We start from the raw sequence: 21150 nt of genomic DNA on the forward strand, positions 1-21150 counted from the left end.
TAAATCACTTTGAAAAAATGGAGTAGAGTCAACCCAATTTACTGCTAAGAAGAAGACACTTGAAGCAGGTTAAGTCAAGCCACTTAGTGAATTGTTTGAAGCAACTAAATTCCAGTTTACAAAAGTGACTTTGGCATTTAAGATGTTAATTTTGTTGAAAATGGGTGGTAGTTAAGCTAACAAAGGTAAACTATTCTAAAGTCCCCAAGTGATTTAGAGCCAAAATTTCCCTGACTTCCAATAGTCTTGACCTTAAATGCCTTAGTTACTTTTGTAAGTTATCTTTAGTCTCATAAATCAATTGCCTGCTTACATAATGTAGCTCATGTGACTAGATCTCGGCATTTTAACTCCCCATAAGTAGAAATTCTTGAGGAATTCTTAGGAACTTAATTCTCCTTAAAACTCAAAGGGAGATAAGTTCCTAAATATCCTTAACATTTGAGCCTTAGTTTTCTTTTAGTCCCTGTGATTTAAATGGAATGTATTCAAGTAGCAAGGAAAAAGCAAATGGGCAGAATCTGGCCACACTGAATCAAGGGCAGCCTTAAGATTAGCCCCTGGCTGTTCTGTCCAATAGCCAAAAGAGCTTCCAAGTAATAATGATTAATTAACACTGAGAATTGAATATAAAAAAGATTGGTGGATTCCTTTTGTCCACCCCACCAAATAGGGCAATGTTGAGTTGAAAACAAATGACATAAATAGAAACGGTGATAATTCTACTTAAAACATGAAGAACTGGGAAAAACGGTCAACCTTCGTAGACTTTATTTTTTATGTATTATATAATAGTATATCTTGAGGAAATCTGCTGTGTTAATATAATGTAATTAGGTTAAGTGTGTCTCTAGTGACAAAGAGTGCCATATGATAAAATGTTTCACCCCAGCATTTTAATGGTTCAAGTTCTGTTCGTGGTTTTCAATTAAGTCGGCAAGATTGCGCAGGGCTGTGAGCACAGAATTTGGCCCACTTCTCTCCAGCATAGGTGTTCTACAGTTATCTAACCTGGAATGAATCACAGTTGCCTCAAACACGTCTTGTTTTTCAAATACTTTACATGGAAACTTTTGTTTTTATGCTTTTTCTTTTAAACAAAACTTGTAATCAAGTGTCCAGACCACTTGTGATCATTTAAAAAATCATGCTATTTTACTTCTGGTATGTTGCCAGAGTCTCCTTTGTAGCTCCTAGTATATTGTGCCTGTCTAAACTTACCCTGTAGTTTTACTTAGGTACAGTGGTCTTGTTCACTTATTGTACCAAATCCTATGGTAATGTTGGTATAAGTCATTAGTCAGCACCACCAGAGTCTCAGGCCATAATTTGTAGAATTCTTTGGCATCCATGACATCAAAGTTGCTTGATGCTTTCCTTTAAGATAACTTGTTTTATATTACTTATAACATAGCCAAACTCTAACCACTTGGGCTAAAATTTTCCATTCTGGGTTTGTTTTCCATGCTGGATGACTCCCTTTTTTTTTTTTTGCTCCAAGGCACATTCCTTGGCTCAGACCTCTTGTCTCAGGTTCTTCTATGGTGTGCAGATCACTTCCCAGCTGCCCAAAACCCTGAAAGAAATACTTTCAAGCTACCAGCCACTACCAGTCATTCACATACAGACTGCCGCAGTTGCGCCTCTGGGCTTCATGTTAAAACTTGAGAAACAATGTAAAAGGAAAATAGGGGATACAGACTTAGCAAAGGCACTTTTTTTTTCCACCAGAAGAACTTCCTTCCTTGTTAAAGTTCTCGAGACTTACAGATTCTTGAAAATAAGTAGTGACATGCCTTCCACTAGCCTGTTCTTGTCCTTCCTTTCATCCCATGGCGCTTTAGCCTTTCAGACTGGACAAAATTCATCCGACCACCTGTCTTGTGCAAGTCTTCCTTACGTGTAGGAGCCATCAATTTCCTCTCTCTTTTTTAAAGAGGAGAAATTTGCTGTTAAATAGTGCCTCTCTAGGTGGCCTACCCAATGAAAGCATCTTGTTTGCTGCCCTGCAGTTTTTATGATTCTCTCTGCTCCAAGCTTTGCTGTATTTCTTGCCTCTCCCTTGCTGGATGACCAAACACTAGATACAGAAACACGCTTTCTCTGCTACTCTCCTCTACCAACCCCAGAATGAACAAATTTTTCTGCCTGCCTTCCCTTTCTCTCCAGTGACAGCTCTTCACTTTTCCTTCACTATTACAGCTTACCTTTGTATTTTTCTGAATCTTTTCAGTTGCTTGGAGAAAGGAAGGAGCTAGTTTCTCCCTGTAGCTGGACAAGAAAGAGTAGATCAGGGCTATGTCTGAACTTAAGTCCTGGTGTGCACTGCATGGATCCCATGGTCTTTGTCCACTGGGCTCCCAGTCCCCCAATTAGCAATCTGTTGGAGACCACTGTCCAGTTTGACTACCTGAATTTCTTTCCCATGGTACCAGCTTGATGAAGAGAAGGGAGGACAGGATTGATTTGTACTTTTGTTATAGAGGATATGTACCATGGACCCAAGACCTCACATGCATACACTCCCAGCTTTCAGTTATATGAAGTGGCCGATACCTGCCGGTACAACGGAGTACTGGTTGTTGCGAGCTAAATAAGATTAGTTCCTCCTCATTTTCTGGTAGCAAAAGAGTCTCCTTCCAGTAACTTTTCTTTTACTTCTCTTTTACTTCTCGCTATTAGTTTCAATTTAAAATTCACTTGAATTGTCTGCTCTGGAAACCATCTGCATTTAATAGAATGAGATTGTGCGACTCCCTTGAACATTTTGAGGGGGTATCTGCTGTAGTTTTCTGTGTCAAATGGGAATGTATCTTGTTACAATTCAGAGCATCAGGCTATGACTCATTCTGTTCGTTGTTTCATTCTGGGTTAATGTGTTCTGGACAATGTGTTGGCAATACAGCTTACATATTCCATAATATACTTTGGAAACTAGACCTTTGGTCTTCCAAAAGTTGGCACACCTTTAGACCTTCCAGTTTGATGCGGCCATTTTTATCCTCAAAGGCCTCAAGGCAACAAAACTGTCAAGGCCCAGAGATACTGGGCTGACAGAAGGAACTGCAACAGCACAATTTTTCTGTGCGGCTCTCAGCTGTAATGTAAGCATCCTTAGGCCTAATAATATGCCTAACCCCTCTTCTGAGAAGGTCAAGATCAAGAAGAAGAGTTCTGTTTCAGAGACCTGTATCATCTGGCATGACTGCTAAGAAGGGTGCCATTTGAATCTGGCAGGCTTTTTGTGATGAGAGCTTTTGTCCATAGGAGCCACAAACCTATTTCACACAGGCTGTTGAACAATCACCAGAGGATATTTAGTCTCTGCTGGCTTGGAATTATCCCAGGATGGAAATGCTTTCCAGCCATTACCAGTTCTTTCAGCTATATAGCTTTCAGATCAGGTAACTTCAAAACTTTTGAGGTTTATGCAGTTTGTGAATTTAAAAAGCTTTTTTTTTTTCCCCCTTGTGGAAAATACTACCATCTATGACTCTCCTTGGTCCCTTTTTTATCTTGGCATCATTTAGCATGTTTATTGTTGCTTAGTTTCATAATTTCCTTTTTTTTCTTCTTTTTCTTCCCAGATTGCTCACGATCATTTTGTGGCCTTCCTCTGAAGGAACCTTTCCTGTCTCTTATGTAAGTATTTATACCAAACATTTTGTATTTTCAATGATAGAAGTCATACATGTTCTTCAGGTTCCATTAAAGGCAATCTAGAGCCCTTCTGAATTTTTCTGTTGTTCTCTGTGGCCACAAGATCTGGTATTGAGTTTTTATTCTTACTCTCATGCAGCAGTCCAAAATGTTAATGTGGTGTCAGCTTATAGGACTCAGGTTTAATTCAGCGGATATTGTGTGACTGATTGATCTGGAATCAGTATGTGCGTTTCTGGGTGAGAGAATGGAAGATTTCTGGGGATATACATGTCGTGATGGGTATTATGCTGTTTGAGCTCTGATTCAGACTAAAGCATCTTGAATTCCACATTGTGCAAGCATAGAACAAGTACAGAAAATAGTATTTCAACCTGTTTTTGTGGTATGGAACCCTTTGTGTCCTGTGTACCTTCCTACCTAGTACAGACCTGCTCTGCATATCTGGATAGATTAAGTATTCGCTTTGACATCTAGCAATGCTGGAATTAAAAATCTGTCAGTAATTCCTCTGGAAATATTATGTAGGGTTCTTGCCTGTGCTCGTCCGCTTGAATTTGGCTGCTGCAGTGTAAGTTGAAAACTCAGTGAATTTTTTCATTGAAAAATATACTACATTAATCCAGGGAATTGTATTTTTAAGACCTAGAGCAGCAAGAATTAAAATTTTCATGGTTTGAGTTTTGATTTTCTTTGGGGGAGGGGAATAGGGCATGGGACTTTGGAGGGGTTGTTTGTTTTGATTTGGTTTTAATTCTGCCAACTACTAATACAGGATGGCTTTGTGTATTTAAAACAAAAATTTCAATTTCCTAGTGGTCCTTAATACGCAGTGACTGTGAAATCTAGTGACTCTAAAACAAAGAAGCTTCTTGGTGTGACATAAAGGGCAATACCGGACTATGACTTTATAATAATTTCTATAGTTAAAACAGACCAAAATTTTCCAAATATCCACCAGCATTTTGAGCCACTGTTTTGGGGTGTCCAGCTTGGAGCTATTTAGATCTGACTGCCAAAAATAATGAAGGCTTTAAAACTTAGACTTAAAACTCCATGTTCAAATATGCCTAGATTTGTGTTACCTTAGATCTCCATTTTGCTATTTAAATTCATGTCTGCTACCTGTTCAGAGACGAAAGTAGATGGCTGTTAAAGTGCTGCTTGGAGAGAGAAAAAAAACCAAAGCACAACACAGTAAGAAAAATAGCTCTTTCTTAACTGGGGGAGGAATTAAACCTGCAAATGTATGTTCAAGTTGCTTTTTGATTGTTGGAATTTCTTCGAAAGAATACTAAAGCGCAAGTGGGCATGCATTTTTTTTTCAGGTGCATGCTGAAACAATCAAAGAGCTTTTATTGATACCTGGCCTAAAATATGTGAATTTAACATTTAAAGTTGACTCATGACTTTTGCTATGAAGCAAAAAATGACACACTTGCTTCTCCCCCTCCTGTGGGCAGAAATGTGAGATATGGTGCGGTGACTGCAAAAGGTGGCATGACAGTGCCGGCTCCCAAGGAGATGTGTCTGAGCTGACCTATCATGCCTTATGATGTCCCCGTATTTCTTTCCTTTCCCCTTTTCCTTTCATTATAAGGTGTCCCAAATCTGTAATTTACAATGTGCTCTTCCAGTTTTGCTCTGATATATTTGCCACAAATAAGAAGGAGTCTATGCGCATGCATAGCTCCCTGTGGCAGTGTCAGGCCTGTGCAAGGAGGGGAGCAGAGGCCCCCGCAAAATGCAACGTGGCTTACGTCTAATGTGACATTTATTTGACTCAGAAAGGCGATTGATTAAAGTCCCACCAGACCTTTGCCATCATGTATTATGTATTTATCCAGCAGGGGCGGTTCATAACAGCCCCTGACAAATCCTATTATTTTTGTTGCGGAACTTCATAGTATCGATAGAAAGTGTTAATGATACTCAGGGACTTGAAATACACACTGCTTATGTTAACGGTTCCTGCTGCAGCAGCAGAGTCGTTTATGTTTGTGGCAGGGGCCGTGGGCCTTCGACATTTGTACAAACACACCAGTTTATCGTTGTTCTACCTTTGCAGCGTGAAATAGCTGTGTGTGAAGCAGTTCAGTTTGAAGTGACAAGCTAGCTCCATGCTAGGCTTGGGGAAAGTGGGGCTTGAAATCCGTCTCTCACAGTGCTTTGCTGTGTGTCCGTGAAGAAGTCATTTCACATCTGTCCACCTCTGTTTCCTGAGCTGTAAAACTGGAGTCACACACTTTCTTGTGTCTTTAAATCAGGTTTATTCCACAGCTGAAGTTTTCTTTGTGCTCCTCCATTCCTACCTTGACATGCTCCATAGGAGCCTCACTGTATTTCAGGCGTGCGTGTAAAATTCATACCGTTTGTAATGGTTCTCTCCTTTCTCTCTGGAAGATAAGTCCTTCAGGTCGCTGATGTTTTAAATTATTTTGGGTAAAAGACAAAGTAGAATTGGGGCACGTTGCCATTAGAAGCTGCTGCTGGTGCTTGTCAAGCCTGTCCTGATCTACAGATAATTGGTTTGTTCTGCCCTCTGCCTCAGCACTTGAGGGGTGGGCTCTCTTCTCATACCCCTATTCTCAACTTGCTGATAAGTCTAAGTCTTCTTCCTCCTCTTCCCTTGAGTTGTGTGTGTCTGTCCATCTATGTGTCATCTAGTTTTTGGAAGCAGAAGGAATTCATGTATCTCTCCCCCAGGCGGTATCCTCACTTAGGAGGAATATGATTAATCTCTGCTCCACTTGAATGTTTTCAGGAGTTTGAGAGAAGGAGGTGGAGTCTCTGTCCAAAATTGACTTTTTCATGGAACAGGAGTCTTCTTACCAGTCTCTAGGCTTCCGATCATACCTTCTGTTAATAGTACATAACAGTATCAACAACACTAAGGTGCTTTATAGTGAGATAGGTAGCTAGACTAGGATAAATAGCTACAGTAGGAAGCTCTTTTTACTTCCAGAGCGCTAGCTGTTCAGATGGAACCCAGACAACATTGAAGAGTTATCCAGTGCTAACTTTGGTAAGTGCAAATCAGAAAAATAAGTGGTCCAAATGTGAAAAAGTTGCGTGTCATGTTACCTAATTTCCATGAACATCTGTTCATCTCTTGGAAATAGGGTTCTGATGTAACCAAGTTGTATTGAACTCCAAAATAATCCCTAGCAGATTCTGTACTGATGCTGATCCCTGTTCTTTGACATCCCATTACCCAAAAAAAAAAAAAAAAGTCATTTGTTTCTCAGTTTCATGAAGACTTATTCGGTCAAGTGGTGACGACCTAAAGTAAGTTGAGCAGCATCTTACTGATCTCATCATAGTTACCAGTCTCATCAGTCATATGGTCAGTGATTTGTATGTCAAAAGACACCTGGCAGTGTTCCAGCCTGCCAGCTGCCAGTTTCTGAGTATACGTATTCATTTCATCAGGCGCAATGATGCTCAAATAGTCTTTGGTATCTGTATATGTGTCCCTGCTGTTGGTACTTGTCCACCAACGAGCTATCATCTGTGGGGACTCTGAACCATCATAGTGAAATGCCAACTAATTAGCACTGTTTGAATTCCTTTACTTGGTTAGTGCACTTAGTACTGTTTTGTAGATGGGAAGCTGAGAACAGAAACAGTGATTGCTACATCAGGAATGGGGAGGAGGCATCTCTTCTGTTGTGAGGTTTCTTAAGAAGCTCTCCGTTACTTCAGAGAAGGATAATAACCTCCAGGTCAAGCTTATTCATGAAGCAAAAAAGAACATTTGCAAAATGCTAAAAAAGTCTAGATGTAATAAGCCTTATGTTTACAACAGCTTTCAAGAGTTAGCATTTTTCAAGGATTGTCATAATTAACATAATAAACTGGCATGCAAATTATCCAGAAGAATCAGTTTATCCACTTCTGAAAATAAGGAGTTGTTCAAAGGGACTGGTCTTCTAAACAGCATTTTGGGACAGGAAATGAATAGTATTCTCCCAGCTATTGTATATCTCCTGAAGGAAAGGAGCGTTCCAAAAAAGAGAACAACATGGGCAGAGGCCCTTTCCTTGGCATTTGCAAGTGGAAGAAATGGTGAAACGAGCTAGAAATAGAAGGGGAGTAAAAATTCTGTTCTGATGTGTATAGTAATCAAACTGTGTAACTGAGAATGTACTCCAGGATGAATAGCCTTGAGCAAGAGCCACAGTTTTAAATATAGTTCTTTATCAAAATACATAACCATCGAATGCCCTTAAGCAATAGAGTTACATGAAAAACTTGTGTTCTGACGAAGCTCATGATTTTGTTCTAACACATCTTTGGTAAAAATAGACCTAAGATCCAGAAAACCCTAAAAGTAACGCACTGCAGGGAGCTGTGGGGGGTAGCAAAATATGGTCTCAGGCTTTGTGTCAGGCATGAGTTAAGGTGCTTAAGGTTCAAATTATTTAACAAATAATAATGGCCACCCATAGCTGTGAAGTTGATGTGTGGATTATGACAGAGAGGCATATATGCAACCTATTTTTAGTAACAGCACCTACACGATATCCACTGAAGTTGAATGAGATTGAATTTAAGATTGGCCAGGATGACAGTTGAAAATGTCAAGGCCTTCTGCCGTTATGCTTACCAGCGAACTTTTTGTTCTGGGTTACTTTTCATCTAATTAATGTAATGTAAGGTATTGAGCATTAGCTTTTTTTGAAATGTAACAGGCTACACCAGAAAAAAATTGGACCTTAAGCTAAAAAAATTCTTTCGGACTTAGCTAGAAGAAAAAAAAAAAAGGAGGACAGAAAGAAAATGCAACTGTCCAGTACACTTTTAGCCCAGACTGGGATAATTATGTAGCACATTTTGATGGAAAATACCATCTTGGTGAATCAGTCGCAGCATTTCTTATAGCAGTCTTAACAGCAAGCATTAAAATGTTAGGACATCACACTTTTTTAGGTCTGAAGTCACTGCACAAAATGGTACCAGTACAGAATGTAGCGTATTAGGGGTGATTTTCCCTTTGCAGCTGTGGTAAATTGTTTTCCAGCTTTGGCAAGCGTGTTGCAGTTCTGCAGTTATATCACCAACCATCTCTCTTTTTCCTGAGATGTATTGTCAATCCTTCTGCTTATTCAAAAACCCGGTTGGGTGCAGCCAGTTTTGACTTCACGTTGTATACCTGTCTCCTTAAAATGTGCACACCAGAGAAAAGGCAAAAAGGTAGTAAGAGCAAGTAGCACTGGAAGAGTGGTTACTGTTAAACTTGATTTCCAGAAACAGGTCGTTTCCCAAAAGCCACCTTTTGATCAATAGTTCATAAATATGAGTGGTCAAACTGGCACTGAAATACAAATACTTGCGGAGGTCTAAATGCAGGACCAAGTCTCCAAATTGATGCAGAATGTGCTGTATAGAGAGCATCGCATTTGAAAATGAGTTTGTAAGAGTATCTGTCTCATCCATTTCTTTCTTGTCTCCATCTCTCCCACTTACTAAAAAGAAAAGCAAGCCATCTGCCATGTGGTTACCTATGTGCCATTACACAGATGTGCAAGTCAATTTATATGTGACCACCGATCAGCCTTCAGGCCATACTTCATAAAGGCTGTTTTACCTCCTGGTGGGCATGAGAACTCTTAGATATAAAAGATCCACAGCCTATTAAGAAATAACGTTTTCTTCCTCTGAAGTGCTGTTCACTCCTTCTTCCTTCCATCATTCTGGATAATTTCATGGTGAATATAGCTTACAAATTTGGTCCCTCAGGTAATATTTTCCTTTTGTATGTTTGCGTGCCCGCTAAACTGTATTAGAGTTTGAACACCACCAAAAGCGAAAGTTTTTGGACTTCACTCTCTCCCATTCCATCAGCTTGAGTTTTAAGTTTTTTAGAATGGCTGCATCAGTTTTCTGAATGCTGTTTTCTAGTGTTTTAACCTCTTAAGCGTACACTAAACAGCTTGATTTTTCTGAGACAGAATTGGAATCCCGACTTCAAACAGCATAGAGTTTAAAGATACTTATCTTCCAGTCAATCACAAAAGTAAGGATCAGTTGCAACATTTGGATCTGGATATGTGATTAAATTTCACATGCATCTCTGTTCACTTATGCTGGTTACCTGTAAAACTTGGGATTAATTGAATTTCACTTTTTACTGTAAACCCACTCTTAGATAAAAGACAAAAATTAATGTGTTATTTTCTGGATGCTCTGCAAATATGTACTGAAGGTTGTGAAGGAAACCTACTATGTGATCAGCATATAACCAACCTCAAAGAATAACGTATTTCGCAAAGTGTTTTTCATTTCTTGCACTTGACTAATCCTTCAAATTTTGGTTTTGAGTGCAAATTTCCTGCTGTAAATGTCCGTGCATGCTTAGCATGGTCTAATTACAACACTAAAGAATTAAATTCTGCCATGGAAGACTGAAAAAAAAAAAAAAAAGCAGCTTTTCTTCCAGTGAGGTTTAATGGAAAGCTAACAATTTCAATCATTGAATTACCCGTCGACTGAGGCATGCCTCAAGGAAGATTGTCAAAAATGCTGTTTTTTTTCTAAACTTGTTGAACATATGCTGACAGATCATTTCTTTTGGAGCCTGCAAATTACTCTCACATTGAAACTGTCTAGTGTGACTTTTGAGGCATTGGCTTCGCCTTATATCCTGGCATGGGCATGTTCCGATGCATGGCACCATGGTACACACAGTATGCCAGTACAATGTCATAGCCTTGCTATTTGTCAGCCCAGTTTGTCCTACTGAAGAAATTCCTAAAATGTTGTAGCCTGAATACATCAACAAAAGGGTATACCATGTTCAGGGAGAAGCAGTGCTTCAGTTTTTGTTAAGGCCTTTCCCTCTGCACCAAGTATTTCTCCTCTGCATCTTATTCCAGCAACATTTTGTTGGAAGGTAGGGGCTAGGATTCAAGCGAGAGATTGAAGGCATTTAGCTAGCAGATTTGTAGCTGAATGTACTTCCTGTTCTGGGAGTTAAAAGCACAAAAGTGAACTAGATATTTAATTCAACTATATGTGTAAACTACTGAGTGAGTTTGTAGCATCTTTAAACTTCCCGAAGGACAGAAACATAGAAATAGCATGGAAACACTACACAAAAATTACTCTCCTAGCAGGTGAATGAGGCCTAAATATTATTAATGAGCAATTTATTAAAACTGATGATTAATCCTTTTGTGGCTGTCAAGCATGCTCCCAGTTTCTCCTACTTTACATTCCCTCCCTTTGAGGGGCCTCATAAGGAATAACTTCCCCCTGCCCGCCAATTTTATTAGTTAGAAAATGCAGTTTTGTTTAGCTAAAAAATTGTGGAAACGCAGCCTTTGTCCTGCCCCAAAATTCTTTTTTCAACACTACCCCATCTCCCCATAAGGCAGGCCTTTGCTCACCTTAAAATCCTTCTGCTAATCTTCATCTTAACTCATAGTTTCCCTTGTGATACCATATCAAATGCTTTACTGATAGATTAAATTTGCTGCGTTTCCTTTGTCTAGATAATCAGTTATCTTATCAAAGAAAGTTACCAGGTTAGTCTACTGCAAACTACCTTTGGCAAATTCATGTTGTATTTTATCCCATTTTTAATTTACCTACCTGTCTTTCGTTATTTCTTCCTTCACCGCTTGCTACACCGCCTGGCATGCTATTGAAGCTCCTGATGTTACATTGACATCAAATAAGTGTAAGTGAGATCCGAATCAGTTTCAGTACACGGGAGCACAGCCCTGCAAAATCCCATTCATTCGCACCCCTTCAAAGTGTTAACTTCTCATCAGGCAGACAAATAAAATATCATTTGTTATTTTCTATTGTCATTACAGCAAAGGGCAGGTGAGCTGATTTTGAGCCTTGGCTGGTGAATGTTCCTGATGATTTGCGAAAGTGTGTCTGGAGATAGAATCAGAGACATCTACCTGCACAGGAGGTGCTCGGGCACTTGCATTAGCAAAACCTTAATGTATGTATCAGTAATGAAAATCTTAATTAAGAAAGCTGCATCGTTGTCCATGAACACTCTTTTGTGAAGTCCTTTGTGTATTGCAGCATCTACCTGGTCCAGACAGGCAGAGCCCTTGAAGAGCATGTCTGGCAGATCTTCTCTTGATTATTAACCACTAGCAAATGGCAAAGTCTTACTCTCCTTTTGTCTCGACATTGATGCTCAGAGAAGTAGAGCATACGGTATACTTACAGCTTGTGTGGTTTTTTCTTTACTGCTTTTTCCACTTCTTTATTATATTGGTGGGTTTCAAAATCCAGTACCATTGACTGGAACTGAATTACGTAGCTTACCGTTGCCAAAATGTGAGCAGACACCTATTTACCCAAAGATACACCTTTTCCTTTTGAAACAATACACTTGTCTGTGCCGTGTTCTGTACACACAAAAAGTATGCTAATGTAATGTGAAGACTGAGATTTTAATCTCACTAAACTCAGGAAATTTAGAGTTAAGGTTCCCACAGCAACCTTACTTCGGCCCCTTTCTTACAATAGGTTCTTTAACTATATGATCCCAAGCTGTGGGCTTGCCAAAGCAATGTAAGACATAGAGAAAACAGTGTGATGGGTAGGAACTGCTGAGTTTTTTCCCATAATTGTATTACAGCAGTTTTTTATTTGTAGAGCACTGCCTACATGTTTCATGTGCTTTGAAATACATTCAGAAAGCCTCACAAAGAAGTGGATGTAAGGACAAGTTATAGATCTGCCGATAAAAGGACAGATAGCATGAGGTGAGGCAGGGTGTTTGCACGCGCATACATACACATGCAGGCCCACACACGTTTCTGTGTATGAAAGCCCATCAGGGTTGTATCTGCTGCTTTCAGGTTAGTCAGACTGTCTTCCCAGATTCAGTCTACCATGTCACTGACATTGGTAGTTTCTCCGGGCTCGTACCTGCACTGTAGGAGAATATGCCCCAGGAAGGGCAGGGAGTAGGAGGGACTGCTGTTTACTGAGAAGTGAATGAGAAGCAACTGTGGAGTCACTTCTTGTCTGTACAAATCAACAGAGTTTAGCCCCGTACAGAAATCTTCAAATGCAGTGGCATTCCTCTTGCAAAAATGTTACCTTTTTCCAAGAGTTCTGCAACGTAAGAGAAGTCTTGATGAGGCCATTGGTTTGCGCAAGGCATAAAAGCCACGACTATCTTTATGTCATCAAGTATGAAAATAGCTTTGAGAGTGAAACCCGTGTAATCTAGTAACCTGTTAGCCCACAGCTCCTATTTCAGCCACCGTTAATATTCCTAAACCAAGGTTTACTTCACAAAGTAAGACATCAAAACCTGAAGTATTGTAGATTAAATGAAATCTTCAAATTAAGTAAATGGCTGATTCTTTGATTCTTATCTGCTTAGAATCATATCGTTGCATTTATGTCTACATAGTAAATAAATGCAAAACCATCTCTAGTCTGATTTGATGCCACTCTATACCGAAATGCGAAGATAACAATGATTAAGATTGTAGAAGCAGGCAATGGTAAACTGGATTCAAAATCTTTCTGGAAAACTATTCCCACCGCAGTGGAGAACCAGCCCTCATGGGAAGGATACTATTGCCCCTGTGTCACTTTAAGTGGCAATTGCAGGTTTTTTAGAGACCGCATAATTTTATGTCGATGCTATCAGTTGAATCATGAGCTTGAAAGCAGGCCATGTCACCCACACCCTTTCTGACCTCAGTGCCAGCTCTTAGCCTGCCAGCTGTTAAAACTCTTAGTAACTAGATGAGGCTTAGAGAGGCCAGCCTTGAGCCACCCGCTGGTACCAGGGCTGACATGTGCTCAGGTCCAGCCTTGGCCAGGCTGCCAAGACTGCGTGAAGCACAGCTGATTCCTGCCAAAATGCCACGCTCGAAGTTTAGCAGTTCTCTTCAGGGGTGCATATACGTATACAAAATGTATGGCAGGCACATCTGGGTCTGGCAGGACAGGTCTGAGCCTGCTCTCAATGTAAACAGTGTCCATTAGTCCTCTGTGTTACATCTTAGTTACAGATCGCAAGAACAGTGTCTTTTTCTTTTTCTTTCTTTTTTTTTTTTTTTGTAATTTACGCGATTGAGAAGTTTCAGTGGTACGCACAGTTAGAAAACTATGACTCAAAGTCTGGGAGAATCTTAAGAGGAGGAGGATATTTTAATATGGTAATATCCTTGTTATTTCAAAACCAAATGGTTTCAAGCATGGCAGTGCTGCTCCTTCTCTTTCAGGACTATGTACATGTCAAGTTTGATGTTTTAAAACAAAGCTGTGTTATAATTATACAAGCATGTTTAAGAAAAAAAGGCTTATGGAAAACTTAACAGCTGGAAACTGTTTTTTACATACTTGGATGACTCAAAAACAGCTGAATGGGTTTTTGCAAAGCTTTCCCAAAAATGTCATTTCTGGATTGAGACAAGGCATGAGAAATATCTGCTCAAAAGGTAACAGTTTTAGAAAGATATAAGCAAATTTAGACAGAGATTATTTAATTCCTCAACTTCCACTGTACAGTCGTTACAATGTTACGCTATAAAAGTAAAAGGTTTCATATTTATATAGTTTTCCAAAGATTTCAAAGATCTGTACTAGAAATTAAAGAAGTAAGCTTGGTAGCTGTATGCGAGTTAATCAGATATTGATATTTCATTTGAATATCGCACATTCAAACAGGGCAACAAAGGTATACAGAAAAGTACAGGGCTTGCCAGAGTTCATGTAGAAAGAGAAGACGACCGTGCTTAGCACCCAACCTATGATTCCTGAGCTGTGAAAGTGCAGGTCTGCCCTCAGCCGCGCTTGGCACTGGGCAGCTCCACGCTCGCCGCTCACAGGTTTCCATTTCCAGCCTGCTCAGCTGGCTGGTGAAAAGCCTCACGCGCTTGCGCTGGGCTCGGATACCCAGCTCACTTCTGTTTGTCTCCCTCTTCATTACCAAGGCAAACTCTGCCAAACACTGCCTGCTGTAATCGTGCAACTTGACTGCATTCGAATGTTGCCCCCAGTTACAAACATGCATCCGCTCCTCCTCCTCCTCCTCCTGCCCACTGGAGGGCTGCTCCGGTGGAAGAGCTGTCGCGGGAGGCATATTCTGGGGTCTTATTCAGGGCATAGCCAAATCAGTAACTCAGTAACAATCATTTTACTGTTTGAAACCTCAGTCAGTGCATAAATACGATTCCACTGTTGCTTTGTTTGGATGTGGAGCCGTATTGGAGGAAACTGCTCTTCTTTCATATTGAATTTTGTTTCAGGGTGGTGTGTGTGAAAAATAACACAAATAGGAGTATTTTTGGATGATTATACTGAATAGTCAGCAAGAAGAAAAGTACAGCATGGTGAAGGGAAATCTGTTCGTAGTAAAAGCAATATGAGCTTGTGGTTTGCTGATGGGACTAAGACATGATTTTTCACTTTAACCCGAAGAGTAAAACCCTCTACGATGCTGAGGCAAACCCTTGATCTCCTGTAGCTGCACCCCAGCTTCTCCCTCTGTAGATGAGTGGTAATCATGACCCAGCTCACCAGAATATGGTGCACCTTGAAGGTCAGTCATTGTCGGAGGTTATGTAGAAATGCTCTCCTAACCTGCCAAGCCCACTCCTTGTCAATGCGCAAGGTCGCACTGGCTAGCTTCCCCGGTGCCGCGGGCTCGCTGGCTTTCCCTCATTCAGCTTTGCAGCACCCGTGATTGTGGAAAGGAGGACAGTGGCACATAAGTATCATTTCATTTTCTAAGCTCAGCTGATCTGAGGTCCTTGGGAGATAGATAGTAATCATGAAACAAACTTCAGCTTGCCATTTTCACAGGCCCTTGTGCAGTAGTCCCAGATTTAGTTGTGCCTAATCTGTCCACCTAACCCATGGATCCACAGGAAGAAAAACTGCATCTAGCCGGCTAGGAACAGCTGCCTCCTCAGATCACCTGAGCACACTGTGGCAGTATGGATCTTTCCTGTTTTTTAAAACCTTAGGCTGCGTGCCCTCGGTATTGACCATCTTGCTCAGGAAGGGCCTCAGGGTTTTTTTCACTTTTTCATTTCCCCCTTGGAGGTAGCTAGTGCTGCCAGTGATTCTCACCAGAAGCTGTCCTTGTCCCCTAACCGAACTCAAAACCCCAGCTTGAGCTGGTCTTTGACAGGGCGTTGGAAGGAAATGATACTCTGCGCGTTTTGCTAGGAGCATCACTTCCTCTGCTTTACAAGTAGTTTGCTGATCCAAAGCTTCCCCAACATACCATTGAAATGTTTTGTGATCTTCAGACTAAGAACAGTTCAAATGCTGGGCAGTACTGTTAAGCATCTCTCCCATGCACTTAAAAGTGCTAGGTTCATGCATATTTTTATCAAAACTCATTAGTGCTTGCTTTCCTGAGTCATCTTTTTAAATATTCGTTGACCAGATGATGGTATGTTGAGCTGACTGGATAGAGAAAAGAGAAGAAGGGATAATAAAAAGCAGAAATCATTGAGTTTGCTAATATGATGGAGATGAATCCTCCCCTGGAGAATGAGTTGCGTCCTGTAGAACCAGAGCAGTTTAACGATAACAGAGTAGCAGGCTGGCAAATTCTCTGCTTTCCTGCTACCTGCTATGAACAGAACTTAGAAAAAACTCTGCAGGCCTTTCAATACAATTACGTCTCAACTCTGTCCCAGGTAGGAGAAATAAGCTATGTCAGAGCAGAGTCAGTCTTAGAAAAGAAGTATGTCCCGTTATGGCATATTGTTCCATACTATACAAGAATTGACATCGTTTAAATATCACAAGTGAGTAGGGGAAGCACTTTAGAAGCTGCAGAAACTTTGCAGCATTCTCTTTGCTGCAACTCCACTCTCACAGGCCTTTACTCTTACCAGCTTGAGCAGGATTACATCTTGAGTTTTTGACTGAAATTATGCAGGCTTTGTCAGGAGTGATTGGGGGAAAAAGAAGATGGTGAGAAAACAATGAGAAATCTCTTTTTCTTTCCTAATTGAAACCACAAAATTGGTTTTGTATTCTGGAGTTAGTGAGAATGCAGAAAAGTTCAGCCTCTCCGTTTTGAACAAAGCAACTATTTTACTACCCACTTTGAACAACGTGAGCCATGGACATAGGATGGAGGGGTTATAAGAGAAATGGGCCACAGTGAGAAGCAGTGCAATCTGTTGCATGTGCTTAACAACAGCGTGACCCTTTGAAACTGTAGAAACACAAACTGCTCTTGAGCTTGCAAGGCCAGGTTGTGCTACCTATGTATGCATAGCCCACCTGCCTGTCCATGCTATTTATGAGCCTTTCTGTTAGCCCATTTACAGTTTGTGCTGGGATTTAGCTGGGTTTTGCGATTTCCCAGCGAACTCTGGCTTGTCAGATAAAGTGTTAAACGAAATCGATAAGTATTGTCACAGGATCAGTGGGAGGGCCAAAGTCTTGGTGTAGAATAAAAGGAGTTACTTGGTTTCTGTGTGCTAAAATATTTCTATTATTTCCCTTTTTTTTCTTTTCACTAGTATATTAAGCTATTGGGTTCTCCAGTAGTTAGCAAAGTATTGTACCAAAATGGTTATGAAAGAGGGGATTGCCTCTTTAGTCACTGTGAGAAGGGGCACGTTACTTGTACAAAGGGTCTCAGAGACCACGTATTTTTAAGGTTGATCAACTTTTCATTTTAAAAATACAAAAGCATGCACCTAGACAACTTTATATCTCTGATAATTCTAACTTACCTTGAAAAGTCTGTGGTCGGCTAGAAATTTGGCAGATTTTCTCTCAAGTCAGGAAATAATTCTGCTTTACAAATTGAAAAGCCAAAATCTGTTTTAGTATTTCTTAAACGTCAAAACAACCCTCTGACCTTGAAAATGACTTTCTCTGTATACTTTTTGTGCTTTTAAGTAAAAAACAGGCCCTTTTTAGTGAAATATTCTAGCCTGTTAGTCATCAAATCTGAGAATTTGGAGAAGGAAAAGTGACATTAACTCATCTATTCTTTCCCTTTGCCAGTGCATGACTGAGCGTCATTCATTTCAATGGCAGCTGGAGGAAAACAGACTTACTAACCTTCAACTATGCTTCCAGTTTATTTCCATAATGTACACTATCTCTTCTCTGCTGCTCAGTCCCCTGTCTGCATCCTTTCAGACCGCCTAATAATAATACATTGGAAGACACGATTTGTTGCTCTATGCTAGAAGAGACCTCCGGTTCCTTGATTTTGATTTGGCCCCTCTAGCTAGCACTGTGCTTTAGAGGAAGGTAAAGGCCTTATTTAATCCAGCTCACCAATTGCACACTTCTGTTACCCTGGTTGATCATTCCTGTCCCTAAGATGGTCAGTTGAACTTAAATATGACATTAAAGCGGCCCATTTAGTTCACATATCTTCAGGATTCTTATTTTCTGTAAAGTGATTTTGTTGCTTCTGAATGTTTTATAGTTTTCCGTCCTCTGAAAATTTGCCTTCCTTCACCACTTTTAGTTCTCGCTTTTTTCCTCACTCTTATCTTTCCTTTTGGAAAGCAGATATCTATGTGGTACCCCCTTTTTAACAGAATAGAAGTGGTCGATAGCTCTCGCTGTGAATGAGAAATGGCAGTAGAGAGAGCAGTTTGAAGGCCTTCTCTCTCCTCCAGGAGCTGAGCACAACACATCCTCCAGGTTCCCAGTCTCTGCTGCAAGCACAAAAGCAAGTTTAGATCCTCTTAGTTTTCTATGAAGAACCTGAAAACTTCTTAGGATGCGAGCTCAGGGCCTCTTCTGCCTCAGCCTCAGTTGTCAGTATTACCTGAAGTTAATTTGCACTCTCCAAGGCTTCCTACGTGAGTGCTAAGTACCATATAGCTGTTAATGAGTTAATTCTCCCAGGATTTCTGTAAAGGAGGAAAGTCAAATTTTCACCATTTGGCTGCTGAGGAAACTGAGGCACTGATGCTGAGGAAAATGAGTGAGTTCTGGATTCAACAGAGCACCTAAGCACATGTTTCTTTTAATTTAAGGATCATCTTAAGAGATTTGCTGAGCTGAAATGGTTTGAAATGTCTACCTCTAGTAGTCTGCTACTAGAAAACCATCTTAGTGAAGAAAAAAAGGAACTCTGTGATTTTTAAACCAGTCAGTCATTTAGGTAACATTCTTCAGCAGAGATGGGGAAACTGAGGCATAGCGTTTGCCTAGCAGCATACAATCAGTTCTGAGAGGGAATGCCCACGGCATTAAATATCCTTCTTTTCATAGTCTTTTGCAGTTCCATTCCTTCCTCTCTCCCTGTAGTCGATCATATAAAAGATTGAACAAGAATCTTTGGAGAATAGATTAAATTTGTAGGTGTTGGCTCTAGTGTTCCAAGGTGATGGTTACTCAGCCAGTTTACAATGTAATATTATTAATTATTAATTATATTAAAATGTTAAAAAGTAATACCTGCTCAGTGATATGCCAGCTTAATATAGAGCAAACACCTACTACTGATCTGCAGTTAAATTATTTAATCTAGAACTAATCTACCATTCAAACCAGTTTTGAAAATGAAACAGTCCTGTCGTTGGAAATAATTAATTGCTCAAACCCATAGGGCTAAATCCAGCAGTGACCTAAATGATAAGAGAGAGTTACTTGTTGGACACAAGTGTATGGAAAAATAAGTGACAAAATAATATAAGTTGCCCTGGTTCTCTTTTATCTCAGATATTATCATACGCTTTTGTTGGTAGCACTTTTTGCTCTGCTGGCTTTGGCCCCTGCTTCTGCCTGTCAGCATTTGGGTTCCGATAGTTTTATGAACCTCTCAAAGGGAAAGGTGGCAGAGGTTTGCATTTTCTTTGCCCAGCATCCATTTACACCCGTTCTGTGACTTGGCATAGAGCTTGAACCTTTACTGATCTCACTGAAGAATTTGGCTCCGCAGACCTGATCCTGCATTCAGGGAAGCAAGCCGTATGCCAGAGTACTTCCAGTGACCTCAGTGGAATCGCTTCTGATTCACTCTGATGTAAATAAGAGCAGATCTCAGGCGAGTAGACCTCGGTGATGAGGTGTTTCCAGCATCCCGTTTCAGGAAAAACAGTGAACCCCTTTGAAGAAAAGAAAAAAAGTCATTTTTTCTCTCTTTCTCTACGCTTCTACAAAACAACATGGGGGAAAGGAAGAGAGGGGGAAGTATTCAAGAGGAAATTTTTCTTCATTCTTGGAGAAAAAAAATTCCCCTGCAAATCAAAAAAAGATGGAGCCCTGGAGCCCCACCTGCTGACTTGGGAAATCAAGAGGAGAAAGAGAAGATGCCTGGTCCTGTGCCAAGCGTTCAGCACTAGTGCTTTGCAGCACTGTGATGTGGCACTTAAAGCTCTAGGGGACCTGGAGCAAGTGTTACAAATGCAACAAAAACTCAGATGAAAACGAGCCTCTTAGCAGCATGTTGAGCTGGTCTGCAATGGCCTCAGGAAATCCCCCTGGCTAGACAGGTCCTTTTTATCCACTACATTGCTCTGACTCAAGGAGAAACCTCGTATAACCTCCTTGACCAGAATTTGAGCATGCATGAAGTCTGCAATGTAGGGCTTCACAGTTGCTTTATTTTTGATTAATCACTTCCCACCTCCTTCCCTGAAGAAGTCCCTCCTACTTTTCTTTGCTGTTCCATTGCTTTTGGCATGTAGGGCCCAATCCTATAAAGACGTGGCCTCAGGCATCGTGCTCCCTGCCATCCTTCCTTTGTGGTCAGATCCTTAGCTGATGTAAACTGGCCTACAGCCATGGATTTGAACAGAGTTTTTCACTAGTTTAACGCTTGATCCTTTGATTTGCAGAGAACGACTCATTTTTTAATAGAACCGCAACTGATGCTACTTGTTTGCAGGCTCAGGACCATCTACAAGTGAATGCTTGCGTATTAATTACAACAAAGAGCAAATCTACTTGACATTTGGTTTTGTTTTTCTTGTTTCCTTGCAAGCTTGAAAATGAGCTGCCTTTGCCAAAAAAAAAAAAATCGAAATGCATTTCACACTTTTTTTTAACTTGAAATAGGCCCCTTGAAAAAAATGACATGTTAAACACCAGCAAGAAAATGATTATTTGGACATATGGCTCTTCTCCCTGAACTTTACAAAGAGGTTAGATAACGCACTTTCACATCTTAAAAGACTAGACTCCTGCTACATTACTAACATGTTCTTATGTAATAGTCCAGCACTGATGATACTTTATCCAGTCCCAATAATGTAAGACTCATTTATGGTTTGGTCAGTTATGAGAGATTTGGTTTTCCATGGGTTATCTTTTAATTTGTTTTTTTTTTTCATTATTCTTTCCAGAAGTAGAATACAGAATAGAGTAGAATCATACCCAAAAATGTCTTGGGGTTCTGTCTTCTAACAGGGTTTTGTATTGTTTCTATTAAACATACACTGTTAATAGAAAAGTTTTAAAAAAATTTTTAATCCACCCCTAAATGAAGCTAAACTCATCCAAACCCATCTACTTTCTTGTCAGATAAAGCTGTTTCATAAAGCTGAAAAA

At 40.3% G+C, this 21150-nt stretch overlaps 1 protein-coding gene across 29 annotated transcripts in view; it reads left to right on the top strand.

Moving 5' to 3' along the window:
- ZBTB20 (zinc finger and BTB domain containing 20) overlaps positions 1–21150 on the top strand; it is a 496803-nt gene that overhangs the window by 374615 nt on the left and 101038 nt on the right. For 28 of the 29 annotated variants that reach the window (XM_068958946.1, XM_068959053.1, XM_068959048.1 and 25 more), the window contains one exon: positions 3588–3642. The exons of the other annotated variant lie outside the window; for it this stretch is intronic. The gene's annotated coding sequence lies outside the window, so the exon portion shown is untranslated. The remainder of the gene's footprint in view (positions 1–3587; positions 3643–21150) is intronic. 29 annotated transcript variants of the gene reach the window in all.

Source organism: Struthio camelus, chromosome 1 (assembly GCF_040807025.1).
Source record: "Struthio camelus isolate bStrCam1 chromosome 1, bStrCam1.hap1, whole genome shotgun sequence".
Lineage (NCBI taxonomy): Eukaryota > Metazoa > Chordata > Aves > Struthioniformes > Struthionidae > Struthio > Struthio camelus.